Raw genomic sequence first — 18,830 nt, 5'->3', positions numbered from 1 at the left:
GTTGACATTGCTGGTTAGCCCGGGGGCCAAAAATGCGCCCGGGGCTACAGAGAACCCTGGGCTAAGAGTGTGCTTTGTGAGAGGCAGGTGACCCTGGTGTAGGATTTTGACACCTACCCTGCCTTTTCTCCTGCTCTTCATCCAGTATTTATGCCCCAGTTGGTTTTATCGCACCAGTTGCCTTTCAAGGCTGGTTTTCATCTTCTGAAGTGTTTTTTTTTTCTTTTTTCCTTCCTTCCTCCCTCTCTCTCTCTCCCCGCGATTCATATTCTGTTCTCTTCCACCACCTCGAAGGGCAAAGGCTGCAAGAATAGCAAAATCCCCTTGTCCTCATTTCCCTTGAATTTTCTGCAAGGGGGGGGGGGGGAGCGCCATCACTGAAAGTTTTAACTGAGTTCTGTTTCATCCACTAACTGGCGGACGGACTCTGCAAAACGCTCTTGTCACCCCTCTTTCCGTGTCGCTAATTTTTTTTGCCAGAGAAGCATTTTTTGACTGGAGAAAAAAAAAAAAAACTTTATCTGCTCTCCTGTCATGTTGAAATCAGAGAGTGAGCACTTAATTTCCCAGCAATGTGATGAGAAGATTTTCCTCATCTCAAAGACATGGCATGCGCGCGGACACACACACACACACACACACACACACACACACAGTCTCTGATTATTTGGAGTTTTAATTAGTCTAAAATGTGGAAATGTAAGTGAAATTGGAGATGACCTAACATAGATTACCATGTGACCTCAATTTAAGTGTAATTAGTACTCTGCATGTACAATCAGAGCTTCCCATCCCATGTTTTTCTCTCTCTCTCTCTCTGTCTTTATGTCTCTCTGTGGAACAACGTCAGACAAACTGTCAGAGTGAACTGTGTATCTTGGCCTCTGATTGCTGTCTGTCCTGCTTGTCAGTAGGGAGATCTTTGCTTGCAGGCGACAGGACATCGAGGGTCCACCGGTCCAATCAAATGCACTAGCGGATTAAATTGTGTATTGACATTAGCTGATTTAATTAGCCGGATTAGCGGAGAGCAATGACAAAGGAAGGGATAATGATAGATGTCAGTTATTACGGAGTAGACCTTTTTGACATGAACTGGCACACACACACACACACACACACACACACACAGGCCTAGTCAAAACACTGTGAGCAGCGCACACTTGGGGGCCAATGGATTTGAATAGCTGCCAGCTGCACTAGAATCTCCTCTGGAAACTTTGTTCTGTAATTAGAGATAAATAGAACCACTCTGCCTGCATGCATGTGAACACACACACACACACACACACACACACACACGGTGTCCATCTCCTCTTCAGACACGAGTTGTCTGATGTTGCAAGATGTATGTAGTCAGCGTTGACTGCTAATGGCAGTGGACACACACACACACACACACACACACACACACACACTTCATGCTTTCCTATCATAGAGGAAACTGAAGTGTAGTTTTTTAGTCTGTCAAATGTCCATCCTTTTTTTTTTAAATTTCTTTTCTTCCCCAATTCTTAAAAAAAAAAATGTATTCAGGAAAAATAGTTTTCAGCACATTTTCATTCTTTCTGTGCCTCGTTAGAAAATAAATCAATTCTGGAATTGGATGAATTCAAAGGACTGTGTGCTAGTGGCTCCGATGAAGTGGTTTATTAGACCTCAGGGATGAAGAGTGTGTTTTTCAGCAGTAACCCTGAACATAAATATGGGCTTGTTTCCCTCCACAGTGCACCTTTTTTTCTTTTTTAAATCATTCTTGAAGCAGAAATGTTGATGCCCCAGTGTCATCATTAGCTGGTTGTCTGAGTCTTCTAAGAGAATAGACTGAATTCCACTGTGGAGCACTTTTTAAAAAATTTTTTTACTTGATACAGCAGTTAACAAAACAATCTCCTCTTGCTCGTTCGGGAGATTTTGACCGTGGTACATGTCCACCGTCAACGGAACAAATGTACATGGATGTTAAAATGCATTCACACACGTGAATGCATTTCACATCTCATTCACTTCAATGAGAACGTGTGTTCAAACTTTTGGTACTGTACATGGATAACTGTCATCTGTTTTTCATGAGAACAAGTGGACCGTTTGACAGGAGCAGTAATTTCAATGTTCCACCTTTTTAGTTTTGGGGGGAATTCAGATCAGCATTTAATTTGCTGACCTTTCACTAGCCCGCCTATTCATTTTGGGTTGCAGCCCTTACTGTGGCTGACTCATTGCAAAAAGGACATGAGGTTAGCTTGTCAAGCAATAAACTATGTGAACTATTTTTTTTTTTTTAAAGTTTCATTATTCACCATTACCGCTGCTTACATTCTCAGTGTGTAGTCTAAGCCAACGGCACATTCCTCTCTCCAATATCCTCCTCTTCATTACTCTTTTGAAGTGCCTCTGTATTGATTTGTGTCCCCAAAAAGCTGGTGTGTTGGTGTGTGTGTGTGTGTGTGTGTGTGTGTGGGGGGGGGGGGCGGTTGCTGATCGTCCTTTGCCTGGAAGGTAATCAGAAGCATTAATGAGCTCTCACTTTAACTTGGACAGCCGGCTGCACTCAGACGTCGTCGATAAGTTCCCTCTGCCGTCTGCTCCAGAACAAAACGGGTTTTAAAGGAGGGGGGGGGGGGGGAAGAGAAGAAAGCGAAAGGTTGCTCTTAGAAATGTGGGCTTCTGAGCAGTGAGTCTACAAAGCGGTATTTCACCTCGCTGCAGTGTTTCCTCCTCAACACTATTTACCCCGGGTTGATGTTGGATTGCAAACTTCACTGTCCTATGCATAAAAAAAATAGTTTAGTGTTTTAATTACAAGGGATGGTAGGTTTACACTTTGTAAACGTTGATGAATGGCCCCTGGGTGAATTGAAAAGGCCGGCATCTCACAAAAAAAGTCAAAGCTCTGGTACGAACGCTCAATTTCCTCAAACGCTAAACGTGCGCGGCTGCTGAAATGTGCACTGTGGCAGGTCGGCGTCCCGAGCTTGTTTCTGACCTGCAGAGGGCGCAGCAGGACTGCAGAACAGCAGCAACGCCACAGTGCACAGGCCAAGTGTTCCTCTTTCACCTAGGCTTCAGCTTAAAGGATAATGCTAGATATTTAAATTAAAAAAAAAAAATTCCATAACTATGCGTTTCCTCTGTGGTGTAAAACATTTTTTTTTATACTATAAGTTCTTTAAAAGTCAGGCCGCAGGATGCCTCACAACCTGTTGATACGAACCCCTTTATATTTTCCTGCACAACCATGTCATTGCCTTTCACTCGCCATTTATGGACGGATCTGAGTAACATTAAAGTGTGCAAAAACCCCAGCGTATTCTTCTCACCTTCTGTTGTGGGAATATGTGAGATGCCTCTGCTGAGAGTTCTACATATTCTTTTGGAGCCGTGTGCGTCATGCAGTGCTCGCCCGTAGCTCACAGTGAAGCCCTGAGAAACGTTGACGCCACTTCTCCTTCCCTTCCGCTCCAGCTCAGCACCTTCTCTCTGGCTCAGCACCTTCTCTCTGGCTCAGCACGTGGAGGGAACGCCCTGACAAAGGAGAGCACCTTTTGTTGGGAATTATCTTTTTATTTTTAGTTAATTGAGAGAGGTTTTTATTTAATGTTTCAGCTTCTCAAACGTGGTGATTTGACACCTTTTCTTTGTCCTGGATGATCTATTAAATTACATTTGGGTTCAGGTCTTTTCACATCAGATGAAACAAAGGCATTTAAAACATAAGTTTACAGACCATTTTGTGTGTGTGTGTGTTTGTGCCAAACAAGTGATCAGAGGTCAGATATGAGGTCAGTGCACTGGATATGTTTGACCTTTGGATTGCTTTTTGGACAAAGACATTTAATGATCGGCCCGTAATCCAAAATATTGAGAGTGGAATGTCTCATAGTATTCACTGAGAAAATGATCTGTAGTTAATAAGTAACTAATCAATAGAGCTAATTGTGTTAAATCCTTCTCTCTCTTGTTTTAAACCAGCAGTTCTTTCACCTCAAACGGATCACAGCAACTCTGAATGTGATATTTTGGTCCTTTTGGTTTAAACCTGCGAGCTGTTACCGCGCTACGAAGGCTTTTGGTGACTTTTTGACAATTAAGTTACGTGAGGGGCAAAAAGAATCCAACATTGGCTTTCGTTTAAATCCCGAGTGCCGGCGGCGGGCTCCGACGGGGCCGCTGGTTGAGGAGCGTTGCTCGAGAGGCCCTCTGTTTATCCGGCTCCGGGGATGTCGAGATGATTCACGGCCCCTTCCGACACCTCGCCTCACGCCTCGGACTCTTCTTAATCTCTGCGCGCTCTTTCCTTTGCTCCGCCTCCGCCTCTCTCCGGTGATGAGTTTTCCTTTTGCTTGAGTGCTTGAGAAGGGCAGAAATGATGTCATCATTCAAAGCAGCGGCAGCAGCCACGGAGCCAGGACGTGTGTGTGTGTGTGTGTGTGTGTGGTGATGGATGACCTTTACGTCGGTCTGGTGCGGTGGACACAAGTGTAAAACGGCCCAGGAAGAAAAGTCCCCCTCCCTCCCTTTTTATTATTTTAGCTTAATTCAATCGTATCCCTCTACTCATCCTGTCACTCTCCTCCTCTCTCAAACAAGTCATATTCTCCTCCCTCTGGATTTTTATCCCCCCCTCCCACCCCCCATGTGTCTTTGTGATTGAGCGGCTGAAGCATCTCTCATCACTGACTTCATTAGTGATGATTGATAAGATGCAGAAAGGTGCGCGTCTGCATGGAAGTACACCCCCCCCACCCTCCACCAGACGTCCCCCCCCCCCCCCCCCCACCGCCCTTGCCCCTGTGATGCATTCGGGAGCGGCGGCTCAATAGTGGCGGTAATGAATGTGTTTAATAAGCGCGTGGAGTCGATGGGTTTAATGAAGGTGTGACAGAGGATGGGCCTGCAGAATGCTGCTGTAATGAGACTTTGGGGTTAACGAGGTCGCGATCTGATCAGGTCCCCCCCCCCCCCCCCCCCTCCTAACGCTTCTGCTCTAGGCCCCCTCTTTCCCCTCTGCTTTTGTGTGGTACACTATGTTTGCCGTTTGTCGTCGTCTTCTCATTGCTGCTCATCTCCTGTCGTGTCTCGGTGTGGTCTGCTCTACGGAGCTCTCATTAACTTCATCTCTGTTTGCGTCCATCTTGCCACTTACGGCTGCCGGTTAGCCTCAGCTTGTCCATCTTCTTAAGGGCGGCCTGGCTTCGGGAGGCTGGATTTTGAAAAGGCCCGACGAGCTTTCTGGAAGCTACGGAGCCTTTTATTGTGGCGGGTCGTGACTCACTGTTCCACTGAAAGCATCATGTCAATTTGACAACAGTGCGTGAATTTTCACTTATCCACATTTAAGTTATTGTTGTTTTCATTGTTGTTTCAATTTTTTATTTTCTCCGTTGACTGGTTTGACTGCTTCAGTTTATGCTGCACACACACACACACACACACACACACACACACACACACACACACACACACACACACACACCCTCTACACTGCTGAGGGAACATCAGAACATCCAGAGTTATGCTTGGATTAGAAAACACTTTCTTGCCATGAATAACTGATTTACTAAGAAATTGTCCAAATTCATAGATGAACATGTGTGTTTCTACATTATCCGCTTCATATGTGACCAGCAACAAAGTAAAGTAGTAGAATTAAAATGTTTTTAAATGGAGAGAAGGAAATGGATGGCAGCCTTTTGGGAATCTGTAACCATCAAAGATATAGCATTCTAATTAGTAACAACCATTCATTTTGCTCTATTTTATGTTGTTAAAAAGGCCTCTTTGATTACCATTTCATCAAACCTGTATTCATGAATGGGTCATGCATCGATTACCAAAAAGATTAAAAGACAACCAATAATGCAAACATTCACCAATGCATGTCATCATCACGCCTTGAGTTCTCATTCACGTGTCTGCGTTGTGAGGAATGTGTCGACCGGCGGTACGTCTTCATCACACGTCACATAGCAGCAGTGGGAAAACGTCTATGGTTTTCTCGCAGCCACCTTTTTTATTTTTGTTGTCCCTCAATGTGTTTGTGCGTACGTTTCCCGTTTCTATCGGCAACCATGCCGGAGACGTGGTGTTGCAAAGTGCTTCTCTGACTGATGCAGTTGTGACTCTCGACTTCTCTGTTTGAAACAAATAACACATTTGCGCTGAATATTCTTCCCTTGCTGGTAACCCAATCGACTCCAGTCCTGTTGAACTCTTAACCTCTGTTGAATTTTAACCTCTGACTTGCTGCCGCCCACCCCCGGTCTTCGAGAGGCATCCATTACTCTCCGCCCGGCACCAGCGCTTCACCGGTGGTGGGTGGGTGGGGGGGGGGGGGGTAGGTAGGTAAAGTGTGACTTCCTGAACCTCACATTTCGTTTGCCCAGAGTGCAGCGCCGTCATGGGATATATCAGCGGGGCACGCGATCGATTAATGGTGCACTTAGCCGGGCTAATTAACGGCTATGTCGAGGCGGAGGAAGGCACCGGGCTGCGTCAGGGAGCTTGTTTCCTTCGCAGCCGAGGCCCCGGATAACCTCCGAGAGACCACGTGGATCACCTTCCACCGCCGAGGGGCCGCAGGTCCGAGCAGCAGCCGGCTGGACCGACGAGGAGGGTTTGCGCAGGTCGTCGAGGTGAACAGAAGTTCGATTGACATCGTCGCTGCGGGGGGGGATGAGGGCACGTTTAGCTTGTGGCCGGTCAGGGCGGCTTTAATTGGCTGGTTTTTGGACTGCTCCGAGAAGTAAACGAGTGAGGTGTGCACTCTGCCGCCGCCGCCGCCGCGCAAGTTTTATACCAACTTCTCGGGAACAAATGGAACGTCCCCATTTCTACCTTGTGGTCCTCATATTGTCATTCAAACTGCCTCTCCCCCGCGAGAGGGAGGCTGACGCCAACAGCAGATTTTATTGTCACCTGCCACTCCAAATCCTGTGCTTCGTCTCCTCTTCTTATATTACCCCCCCCCCCCCCGCCCCCCTCCCTTTCCCTCACGTGTGCTCCTCTCCTCAGCTCCCATCCGTCTACCTCCAGCGTGAATTTCGCTAAATTAGCTCCTCAATTAAAAATAAATTTAGGTGAAAAGATGTTGGCCCTCCAGAGGGCCCGGATAAAGGCCGTCCGTCCGTCGGTCGGTCTGTGTCTGTCTGTCTGTCTGTCTGTCTGTCTGTCTGTCCGTCTTTTTGAGGCATGGAAAGTAAGTTATGTGTGTTGTCGAGTGAAGGCAGCTGATTTGCATTTAGATAAATCCCTGTGGATATGGGGTTGTCATTGAGATGCAGGGGGCTGAATCCAGTGGCCACCTACACAGGCACGCACTTACCTGCAGAGGAGTGTGTGTGTGTGTGTGTGTGTGTGTGTGCGTGTGCGTGTGTGTGTGCGCGCGCTCTCTTAGTATGCAGTACTAGCGGAGGCATTTGCCCCACTTTCCTAGACAGCAGGGAAGGGATAGAAAAAACGAGGCATTATTTAAAACATAGGTGTGTGTGTGTGTGTGTGTGTGTGTGTGTGTGTGTGTGTGTGTGTGTGTGTGTGTTCTTGTTCTTCTATGCCGGTGGGGACCTATACCTGATTGCACACAGACCGGTGGGGACTTGTGTCCCCGTGGGGACCTAAAATGAGGTCCCCACGGGCAAACCCCTCCCACAAGCTCCAAAATGGTGTCTAGATACACCCCCAATGATTTTTTCTGAGGTCCCCTGGAACATCAATTTCATGACAAAACTGTGTGAGTGTGTTTCTGAATGCGCCCCTAGTGGATGCACACGGGTACTGCAGTCCCCATGAGGTTGGCTGTTCTTGAAGTGTGCGTCGCTGTTTTTCCACTCACTACCGCCCCCTATCGGTTCAAAAGTGATATTTTCGCAACATACACTTTCAATGCTGTCTGTTTGATGGTGGTAAAACAGACCACAAATAAAATGCTTTATTTCATAAAAAGTATACAAATAAACCAAAAAATTCATACATACATAATATTAATGCTGATATTGATCAAATTATTCAATTGTATGGCTCGCGGGCCACATCCGGCCCTTTGGCTGTCCGTGACCGGCCCGTGAGAGGTTGATTGGAAATTACAAAGTAAATATTTTTGTCTAATTTTACCTCATGCATGGACTAAAGCTGCAGTGCTTTTATTCTTCTCCTTGGCTTTGGACGAGAGCTCACTGAGGAGCTGGCAGCACTGCGCTCAATGAAAGTGATAACGACAGGGAGCGATTTATTCACAGAGGTAGATGCATGCACAAACATGCTGGGTCTGAAATGGGACCAATTTGCAGGTGTCACAACAGAGGCCTGTCCAAGTCCTGTCAATATTTTTGCATTTTATAAATGTGGTGACCCCTGCTGTGGAGGCAGCAGCTTTCCAGTGGGATTTTGTGGGCTGGGTTTGGTGATTGAAGGCACCTGGGCCCGGTTCCCTGAGATTAAAAGACCCAGTGTTCATTCTCTCTTCTCTCTCCAGCAGACGTCCGGTGGTGTGGTCGTGTACCTTTTTTTCGTTGGCTTATGTTAAATAAAGAAGATGTTAAAACTCTTTAAAGCAGTACAACTCCAATCTTGTCATGGCCCAAAGAGCCAGGTTGTGACATAATACATCAGCCTGTGTTGCAAGTCAAAAATTAACCATGTCATTGATGTTGTCACTAAAATATTTAACTTCATCAGGGCACAACCATTGAATCACAGACAGTTTGCTACACTTTTGGAGGAGCATGAGAATGAACATTGTGACATAGGCTACGACACAGCACAGTCATGATTTGATTGTTATATATGTAAACTATTTAAAATCTATAACACCCCAATAATGCAACTAAAACATCAAAAATGGTTAGGGTGGTGTTCTTGTATATTTACCCAAGTGCTTTCCTGTGTTATTTTTAGGCTATAGTATCAATATAAAACATATTTTACTGTAGGATGCCTTAGCCTGGAATCAACCAAGGCCTGCAGTGTGAGCTATTTTGCATCGGAATTACATGAGGGCAAAGGGAAAAATTGCCCATAAGAAATATCATTTTGCCCCAAATATCACTACGAAAGGGGCCAAAAATGCCATTGAATGTTTTTGAGTCTCGCCTTGACTGTTGTTCCGTGTGCGGGAAGGATCAAACGTTCTTAAAAAGAAAAAAGGAGCACTTCTTGATCAGACCTGTGAGTTCGCAGAGAGCAAATCCAGTCTCCGTCACCATCTCAGGTCCAAAAGAAAAAGGCCCTCAAATTTAGCAACAACCAATGTCGTTGTCTACTGGGGAATTCTTCTGCTGACTTTATCAAGTGGAGCAAAAACAACAAGAAATACGTGTCCTTTCGTCACCAGGCAACCGAGCAACATAGTGGGTGATAACCAGAGGTTTCAAAAGTTTTCACATTCATTACTCAAGTAGAAGTATAGATACTTCTGTTGAAGTATCAACTCAAGCTTTTAACTTAAGTAAAAATACTGATTGTGTAGGTGTAAGGGGAAATAATTCCATCAAGTACAAAGTCTTAATGTGTAATCTCGCTCACAGAACATGTCAGTCCATTACAATAGACAATAATAATTCAGATCATGTGAACCTGCCGTTCGGATGATGTAAACATGGTGATGTTCAGAGAGGCAATGCTAAAACATAGGGACACATGCTCAAACAAATAAAACGCCCCTGGATACTTCCGGTTAAGTTAACCATCATGTGTTGATGATGTCACAGAGGTGCGCGGTTTTGTGAAATAATAAAGATGGACGGATACAGCGCCAATGACTAATATTAGTACTACGTGTTTTACTTGGACAATTAAATGTCAGTGGACACTCACAAATACTACAGCCCCCATCACGATTACAATTATTCACTCCTCAGTGCGCGGTTTCGCCCACCAGCAGAACCCCTCCGCCCCTAAACCCGGCCGGTCCGCCCGCAACTTTCAACGTGCTTATTAACTGACGGACCTTCTTGCGGTCCGCGAAAAAGGTTATTAATAGTATATTAAGTTGACGCTTTGTTGCGTAAAATAAAGACCAAACGAAAAGAATAAAATGATCTTCTGTCATTCACGTAAGAAAATAAACTCACGTGTCTGCAGCTCAATAACAACACCGAAGGAACAACGTCTCGACCCCGGTTTAAGTCTCCAGCAGACGAGGAGTAGCCTCGTTAGCAGTTTAGCTAGCTATCACTTATCGCTCTCCCATGTTTGAAATATCTAACCGTCCTGCCTCCACATAAGGTTATGTCCCAGGTGTGGTCGTGAAAAGCAAGTTCCATTTTTATGTATGCATCAATGCATTCCAACTAATGAGGCTTGCTAGCTACCCTTAGTTAACGGTTCACAGACTGCTGTCAGTGAGAAATGTTTCCACTCTCCTATAGGGTTGGGTACCGAGAACCGGTACTAATATAGCACCGGTTCCTACGCGGTACCTACCGTACTGAAATGCAACGCAGATTTCGGTGCTTAGTTTCGGTTCCTGAGCCGATTGAAAAAATGTATTTACACACTCTGATGACACCGTCCTCTCAGCAGCAAACGATAGCCTACCGTGTGGCAAGCTAGCCATCACCCTTCTATTCTATTTATTTAAGTCAGTATTTCCCTCCCTCTTTCAGCACGCGGCACTATCGCCCAGACAGATGCAGGCACACTATTGCGCGCACACACAGACACGTGCGCATACACAGGAGAGCTGCGCTCTCCAGCGGACACAGAGCGTGAGTCCGCAACTACCGCACCCCTCCCGTCGGACAGCCCCCCACTGAAGTATTAAACAGAGGGTGTAACGACGTTCCTTCGGTGCTGTTCGCCATTAAGCCACATTGAGCTGCAGACACGTGACTCCATTTCTTCACGCAAATGACGGCAGATCGTTTGATTCTTTTCGTCTTTATTTTACACAGCATAGCGTTAACTAAACATAGAAATAATAATAAATTCTATCACATGGTGGATAAACAATATGCTCTTTTGCTTAATCAGAAATAATTTTAAATGCACCGGTTTAGCACTGAAAAACCCCCCGATACCAATCCCTACTCTCCTCAAAGGTTACTGACATCTTGTGGTTAACAGCCAATCGTGTATTTGGATAAAACACAATTAGTTGAGACTGTAGTTGATTGAGGGTTTCAAGGTTTAAATTAGTTTTGTTTTTACAGAAGCATGGCGTAATCATCTCAATAAACGAGAGCCAACTTTGGTTGCTGTGAATCTGATCTAGAAGACAGCGTTCTGCAAAATAGTCAAGCTGTTTGACATCTCTTAACACGAGAAACGATAAAAGAAATAAAAAGAAAATTGAATGAGTCTGATTAATGTTTTCTGTTTTGATTCAAAGAATCTTAAGAAAAACCCTTTAGATTTGTAAACTACTGCCTAATAGTCTCATTACTGCCATTTTATGGCAATTACATATACATCCAAATGTAGTCCAAATAAGTATATTTAATCGTTTTAACAAAGGTATTATGTTATTTCACTAGTTTAATGAAAAAATGCCGCCAATTTTTTGATAAAACAACCCTGCTTTTCAGTTAGTGGGGGCAAGTGCGTAACAATGCATTCTTTAGGAAATATTGAGAAAATACCAATCTAACCCCCCCAATATACATGGTTACGCCCTTGAATGGGGCCTAAATATTATGTGAATTTCCTACCCTGCTATGGCATGACATATTATGCAGCACGATAAAGTGTAATTAATGTCTACATTGAATCAACGGTGCTAGAATATTTGGTGTTTGGTTGTCCTCCCCCAAAGCCCATATATATGGATAACTTGCCAACGATATAAACTATTTGACAAAAGTATATAGATAACACTGCAATAAGTAAGACAAATCTTTCGATATGAGACAGGCTGTCTCAGTTGAGTTGGGGTCTGATAGGCGCAGATACGAAGACAATTGGTTGAAGTTGTCAACATCAAAGGGGGCTGACTTTGGCAGTCTAGAAAGCTTTTGGAATACACCCTGAAACCAGAGATGGGGATGGTGAGAAGAAATTCAGTCTGAAGAAGAGTAAATGGGATTGGGTCAAGGGTGTATGTGGTGAGGCAGTTAGAGTACATACTGAAACCTCTTGTGAAGCAACATAAGGCCTCCTGATGGTATCAGCCCCAGGGTGCTGAAGACCTGCGCCATCCAGCTGTCTAAAGCCCACCAACATCTCCTTATTCTGAACCTAAAGCAGCAGGCAGTCCCGATGCTGTAGGAGACACCGTGGCCTCAATGACCACTGACTAGTTGCCCTCACATCCCATGTGATGAAGGTGCTGGAGAGGCTGCTCTTGACCCACCTTCAAGCCCAGATAAAATCATCACCGGGCCCTCTGCAATTTGCATTGCCTTATGTGGGAGTGGATGACGCCATCATCTACCTGCTGCCACGAGCCCAGTCGCACCTGGATGGTGGCTCTATCCCTTTCTTTGACTTCTCCAATCAGTGATTCTGGCGCTTCACAGTTCTGTGTACCTTGTACACAACTCACTTCAGTTAGGGCAGCTCCGACCGCTGGGCGCTACATGACTTGTAAAAATAAATGCTGCAGCCTGCCGAAGAGCAACGTCAGTTTTTACGGCATAATGCCGGTATGAACAGTGCGTGAGTTACCGTAAAACCTTGATTAAAGACTACATAGAAGACTGTAAAAATTGTCAGCCCCTCCCCACTCTTTATTCTTAAACCGGAAATATGATCATTAGCGCCTAAAAGAACGTTTTGTGTATTCTTGTGTGAGTACTACACTTTTAAATGCTATTTCCCATTCTAAATTCATAATTTATGTCTGCACATATAAATACTTGTTCTGAATACAAGGGCTTGTAAATGTAGTAGTTGTAGTTTTTATTCTTAAAATATCAATGTTTGTCTACATTTTTAATTGTTCAAAAATGCTTCCAGTTTTATTAGAAATTAAATAAAATACATTTCAAAATGTATACTTAATTCTAGTTGAGTAATATCGTCTCAACTTCACCAGGTATTTTATGTAATCCTTCGGTTTTAGTAATTACTATTACCCTTCTACGTTATTAACAAGGCCCAGCAGAACAGGCTGAGCCCCAATGCTCCCTCAAGCTAATGGTGACTGAAGGAGTGGGGGGATGGGCGAGGGTACGGTGGGGACAGTCAATGTCAGGTTTTGTGTTAAGAACCTTAAGTTTCGTTTCTTTACACAAAACCGAACTGTTACCATCCACGTGGGGTCCTCGGTCTGGCCACGCCCCCACCAAGCACCTGCTACCGTCCATTTCCCTCAGACTGCCGAGCAGCAGACAACGTGACGGTGCTGGCTGCAGAAGCTGGATAGAAATGGTGAGTTTTTAATTATTGGACTAGCTTCTAATGTAAAACAGTGCTTTTTACGTTTACTTTGATACTATTAATATATGTACTGCCATATAAAATGAGCTGTTGCAATGTGCTAAACTCAACTTAGATGGGAAGCTAATGTTAGCTAACAATAAGCAAGCATGTGCAACTAGCACCACAAATAGTGCTGTTAAGTTTACTTTGATACTATTTTCATATATACTGCCATATAAAATGAGCTGTTGCAATGTGTTAAACTCAACTTAAATGGACAGCTAATGTTAGCTAACAATAAGCAAGCATGTGCAAGCAGCAGCATGTGCACGCGTTGTGAAATAGAATGCTGGACAGCTAATTAGTTATTTATTATATACTTTATAAATATATTCATGTTTTATCAATATCTTTTCACACATAATGTGAATATTATGCTCAACAAAGGGAGTGTAATACTTAATCTGCGTTAAGACCTGGATTATAACTAATTTCCCTTTAACCATTTTAAGTATCCTTACGGTGGCTTTTGGGCCTATAACACTTAATAAGCAGTTTTCCATTTGCCCAAAGAGTGATTGTAATATCTACCCATGTATAAATAGGCATTTTAATTCAGATTGTCATAGGTATTGAGATAGATAATATAATGTTTGTCGTTAAGAACAGAAGTAGATGTTGTTACTATAATGCATTCCATAACAGATAAACTTAATTCATTTCATTAAAAAAAAAAAAAAAGAGTACTGTAATGAGTTGGATGTATAGCTTTGGCTGAATGTGTCCCTTGTGCTTTTAGGAGGATGGAGCATGTTTGCCATCCAGTAGTGACAGCTCGAAGTGCACAGGTGAGAGAGGGGAGACACAAGGAGATGATTGTACATTGGTGTTTGTAGAAAGTCAAAGGAATATTACACTAAACTAGGGTTCTATAGATCTTTTTTTTAATCCCAAATTGATCATGATGTTAAGGTTTAGGTCATATAACAAGTATATGGGGATTTCAAATGCAAAATACATACATTCTTTTTTAATGTCTCATTTTGAAGTTATTTGTTCATCATACACCATAATAACATTTCCATCCGCTTACATATTTGCAGATGCTGATGTCGGAGAAATGAAGGAGCCTTTGACCGTGAACATACTAACCAGGTAGGCTATGTCATCTTAAGGTTCTTAAATGGCTGTTAACCTGCTTGACTGTGCACATAGAAAAAAAATGTCACAATGAATACAATGCTAGAGTAATTAATTTTTACAGGTAGTTTATAAAATATATTTGACTTCAATTTTACCATAGTGTTTCCCACCAATTTAGATTCTATTAAATACAATATTCACTGGGTTTATAGCAGATCAAGCAGTATTAGACGAGTTAGGTACTTAATATTTAAGCAATAAGGTACGAAACACTAAGAAAGTACGGCCTCAAGTACCTTATTGCCTTTATAACGCGGTTGCCAGCGAAATTATAAATGGTAAGTAAATAGCTGCCTTTCAGCACTAAATAGTTGTAGCCACCAAACGTTGTGTATCTCATTTCATGAGTCTCGAGCACACGTGTCCAACTCGAGGCCTGCAACGTCAGTTTATGTGGCCCATGAGTGCCCAATTCACATATGTTAAACTTGCGGTCCAAATCTGGCCTGTCGTGGCGCCCGACTGCCCGTCCGGCGCGGCCTGCCGCGGGAGTGTGCTCAGCCCGCCGAGTAACAACCGCGCTGTCACTGAACAGTCGGCCGTATCGGCCCTCCCCCTCCCGTGCGCAGTGATATGTAACGCTTGGGTCAATGTGAACAGCAACTGTAAATTATCACTTATTATAATACGGATATATCATAGCGGCTTTCCTTGTGTTCTCTGCATCGCAAAACTGTTAAACAATGTACAGTATGAGCAACAGTGTGAGACCGTCAATGCTCGGCTGCGGCGTGATGTGTCCACCATTTGCGGATCTCGAAGGTCTTCCTGTAGATTAATGATTGCTTGTCGGCAGCATCGATAGCGCTCGTACAGGAAGTGATCTCATAACAGATCTTTGATTTCGGAGAACTCTCCCTGTAAAATGTAAATCTAAATAATATCGCTCTTTCATTAATGAGGAAGACAGCTTCCTTTTTTCCAGAGCAGTGGCGAGCTTGTGTTGCTATGGTTATTTTGCCAAACGTTGGTATTTAGCATGAAAAAAAAGATGAAAGAAAGTACTGCAGGACAAGAATCATAAATACATTTTAAAATATGACGAGTTAAAGGCTATCCCCAATGTCCAAAGATGTGTGTAATTTGACTTTTTATTTAATCAGGTAAAATTAGTTAAGAATCAATTATCATTTACAATGAGGACCTGGCCCAGAGGCATTAGGAATGGTGCCTACGGTGTACTATGGGTAAATGTAACTCATCGATTGAATTGTATTAAATTAAAATATGAGGTATAAGAGATGCCTTTTGTTTACAGACAGCTGGTTGGTGAAAAAGATATTCACTGCTGCCACATGAAGCCAAATGTAATAGTTTAAGTAAATGTGAGGATTATAGAAATTTCTAAAATAGTAATACAATATTTATCTTTTAAAGAAAACACACAGTTCAGTGACAAGTGACTAATTTGCATGCATTTTACCTTGCCTGTACATTTATTTACAATCACATTCCCTAATTGAGTTTAAAAAAAATATCAGGTGTGTTCATTCTGTGGGCGCCAAAACTATTTCATTGCATTAATGAATACATTTAAAGTCTCTTATTCTAAATTTTGCTTGTTTTAAGGTAGTTCCGATGAAAAGATGCTGCTGGCTGGAGAGGTCTGGTGAATCTCACACAAAAAAGGTAATCTCTTCCAAGTTTTTCCAGGTTTTCACCTAACATATCTATTAGAGCTGTCAACAAATATTCTATATTAAAAAATATATACGAATAGTTGTTAAAAACAGATATTCAAATGTGAAAATGAATAATACAGCAGCGGCACGATTGTCTGCTTTGCGGGTTGCACGCTACTGTACTGACTTCATATTGCATTAATAAAATAGACTAGAAGTTACAACAGCTTCATGCACTGGGCCCTGTTCCTCGTACGTGGTTAGCTGGATAATTTTCAGGATGAGATGACGTAGATCAGGCTTTGCGGTTCTTCGAAGCAGGTTTGGATATATCACCATAGCAACACATCAAAAATCCTGCACTTAACGTTAACTGCTGTGCGATACTTTGTTGGGCTTGTACACCTCGCAGGGGGGCGGTGTCAGTTTTTGCCATAAGTACATGGTGCATTTAATTTTGTATAGCACAGTATCACAAATATGCCTCAGAGGGCTTGACAGTCGACACGTGTGGCATCCTCTTTCCAGAAAGCCTCACATCGGCACAGGAAAAACCCCACAAACAATGAAAAATCTGAAAAAAAGACACCTTTAGAGATGGAGGAGGCTTCTCCCCCGGGATAAACATCCTGCGATGACGTATAGAATGAACAACGTAAAAGATGTACATTATGTTCAATTCATCCAACAGAAATGATTGAAATACACATTATCTCCTCGTATGCGTTCATCATCATCTCCTGCTCGTGAGCGGAGAAAAAAGACGCACCTCTTTTAAGTTTATTTGTTGTTGTACTGTTAAAAAATCCTTGTTTTGGCCTTTCGCTTTCTTACGTATGACGCGCACATGCGATTATCCTGATGTCTGACATTTGGTTCAAACTAACGGGACAGTTTGAGCGCGGATCCACCTTTGGGGAACCGAGTCCCTGATGATTGACTTAGTTGAATCACGTACGAGTAAAAAGGGCCCTAGTTTGATCATTTGCCATTTCATGCCAAGGAAATGTTCCATGTTAACACAGCACAGCTCGCTCGGAGCATTCAATGTTTGTAACTAGCAACTTCAAGCGAATATTAGAACATCATTTTTGAGAATATATATGCTAGTTCTATTTCTTGTCTTACTGGAATCTTTACTACAAATACTTCACTTTACTGCAACTATAGGTTGTCATACTGTGTGTAGTGGTACAGTCAAGACCTATTGTCATTATAGCCTCAGTAGTTGCTGTTTAACAGCATTACATTTTTGTCTCATTTTATTCAGGGTCACCACAAACAAAGAAGAAGTGGACCAAAGAGGAAATCGAAGCTGTTGAAAGGACCTTAATGGACTACATCAATGGTGGTCAGTGGTCAGAAATGCATCACAACATCGTCACTGGCCGATCAAGGGATGAGTTGTCAAAATATATATTAAAAACTGAATTTAAAAGAATTAAAAAAAAGGTAAGCCGCATTTTCATCAGATGGAAGATTAAATTCCTGGTGGACTGCCAGCACGTTTACAGACATTGTTTACAGTAGTCTTATTGCTCCCTGTTCTGTAATTGTTAACTTTATATAATATTTGAAAGTTGATGATGATGCTTTAAACTGCATAGTTTAAAAAAAATAAAGATGCAATATATCAAACAATATTATAGAGTGGGGTTTAATATACATAGATAATGAGTCATTATACAATGATAATGAGTCATTATACAATTATAACATTCAATGGTGTATATATTCAGCATGAATTGACAAAATATGTATTAAGTGCCTTAGAGTTTCTAAAAAGTACCCTTTATTGAGTACCTTACCTTGTTTGAGACACATTTTGAACACTGCCCCCTGGTGTGATTTTGTATTATGACATAATTGGACGGTCCCCACCGGAATAGAGAAACCAGAAAAATATTCAACTCTATAAATTTGTGAAATTTTGAGATTTATGGTGATATTGGGGTTTGAAAAAAATTAAGGAAAATGATTTGATTGAAAGTATGCCATTATTCTGTTAAAAAAAATGAGGTCCCCACGCTTCACCTCTGTGCATAAGTCCCCACCGGCATAGAAGAACCCGTCTGTGTGTGTGTGTGTGTGTGTGTGTGTGTGTGTGTGTGTGTGTGTGTGTGTGTGTGTGTGTGTGTGTGTGTGTGTGTGCGCGCGTACAAATGAATTTGTAGCTGACCTTAGCTTCCGTATCTGAAACGGGACCAAAAGTCTGAGTGCATCCCGTCCGTTCTAGCGCAGGTACAGTACGTAGGGGAGCAGAGTCAGCGTAGCTGTTTTCTTTTCACACCTGGGCTTCATCGCTTCCAGTCTAAATAAAACAAACACGGCATGATAGGAAACATTAGGACACTGTATGCAGTGTCCACAAGCGGTTTCTGTTTCCTTTTTTATTTCCGGTTGATCAAATAGCATCACCCGTGAGGTGTGTTCTTTAGTGGGACTTCATGTTAAATGCGTCTCACATCCTGCTCCTGTACGGTGACGCTTGAAGCCAGCGCTGCACCTAAAGCCTCCGTTTACTTGTCATTCTAGTATATTTTTTTTCTCTCTTAAGCTCGAGTTTGTATCAATTTGGCCAGAAAGCCGCATCGAGCCATGTAGCGCTGGGTCCCTTGTTGTTGTTGTTGTCAGCGTCTGTGCTGGGCGGCGGGGTTCAGTGCTTTCGGGCCTGTTGATGGATCGGCGGAGGGGGAGGCGGCTTACTGC

At 43.0% G+C, this 18,830-nt stretch overlaps 1 protein-coding gene and 1 long non-coding RNA gene across 2 annotated transcripts in view; both read left to right on the top strand.

The window, feature by feature from the left end:
- The window catches only part of fbxl17 (F-box and leucine-rich repeat protein 17), a 72,539-nt gene that overhangs the window by 5,832 nt on the left and 47,877 nt on the right, over positions 1-18,830 (top strand). The gene's annotated exons all lie outside the window — the stretch shown is intronic.
- Positions 12,940-18,038, top strand: LOC119209061 (uncharacterized). The gene is made up of 4 exons (XR_005119524.2): positions 12,940-14,144; positions 14,400-14,451; positions 16,069-16,128; positions 17,392-18,038. It is a non-coding gene; the product is annotated as an uncharacterized LOC119209061 (long non-coding RNA).

Source organism: Pungitius pungitius, chromosome 5 (assembly GCF_949316345.1).
Source record: "Pungitius pungitius chromosome 5, fPunPun2.1, whole genome shotgun sequence".
In the NCBI taxonomy this organism is placed as follows: Eukaryota; Metazoa; Chordata; class Actinopteri; order Perciformes; family Gasterosteidae; genus Pungitius; species Pungitius pungitius.
The sequence above is the reverse complement of the archived record's forward strand: the minus strand, read 5'-3'. Positions and strand labels throughout refer to the sequence as shown.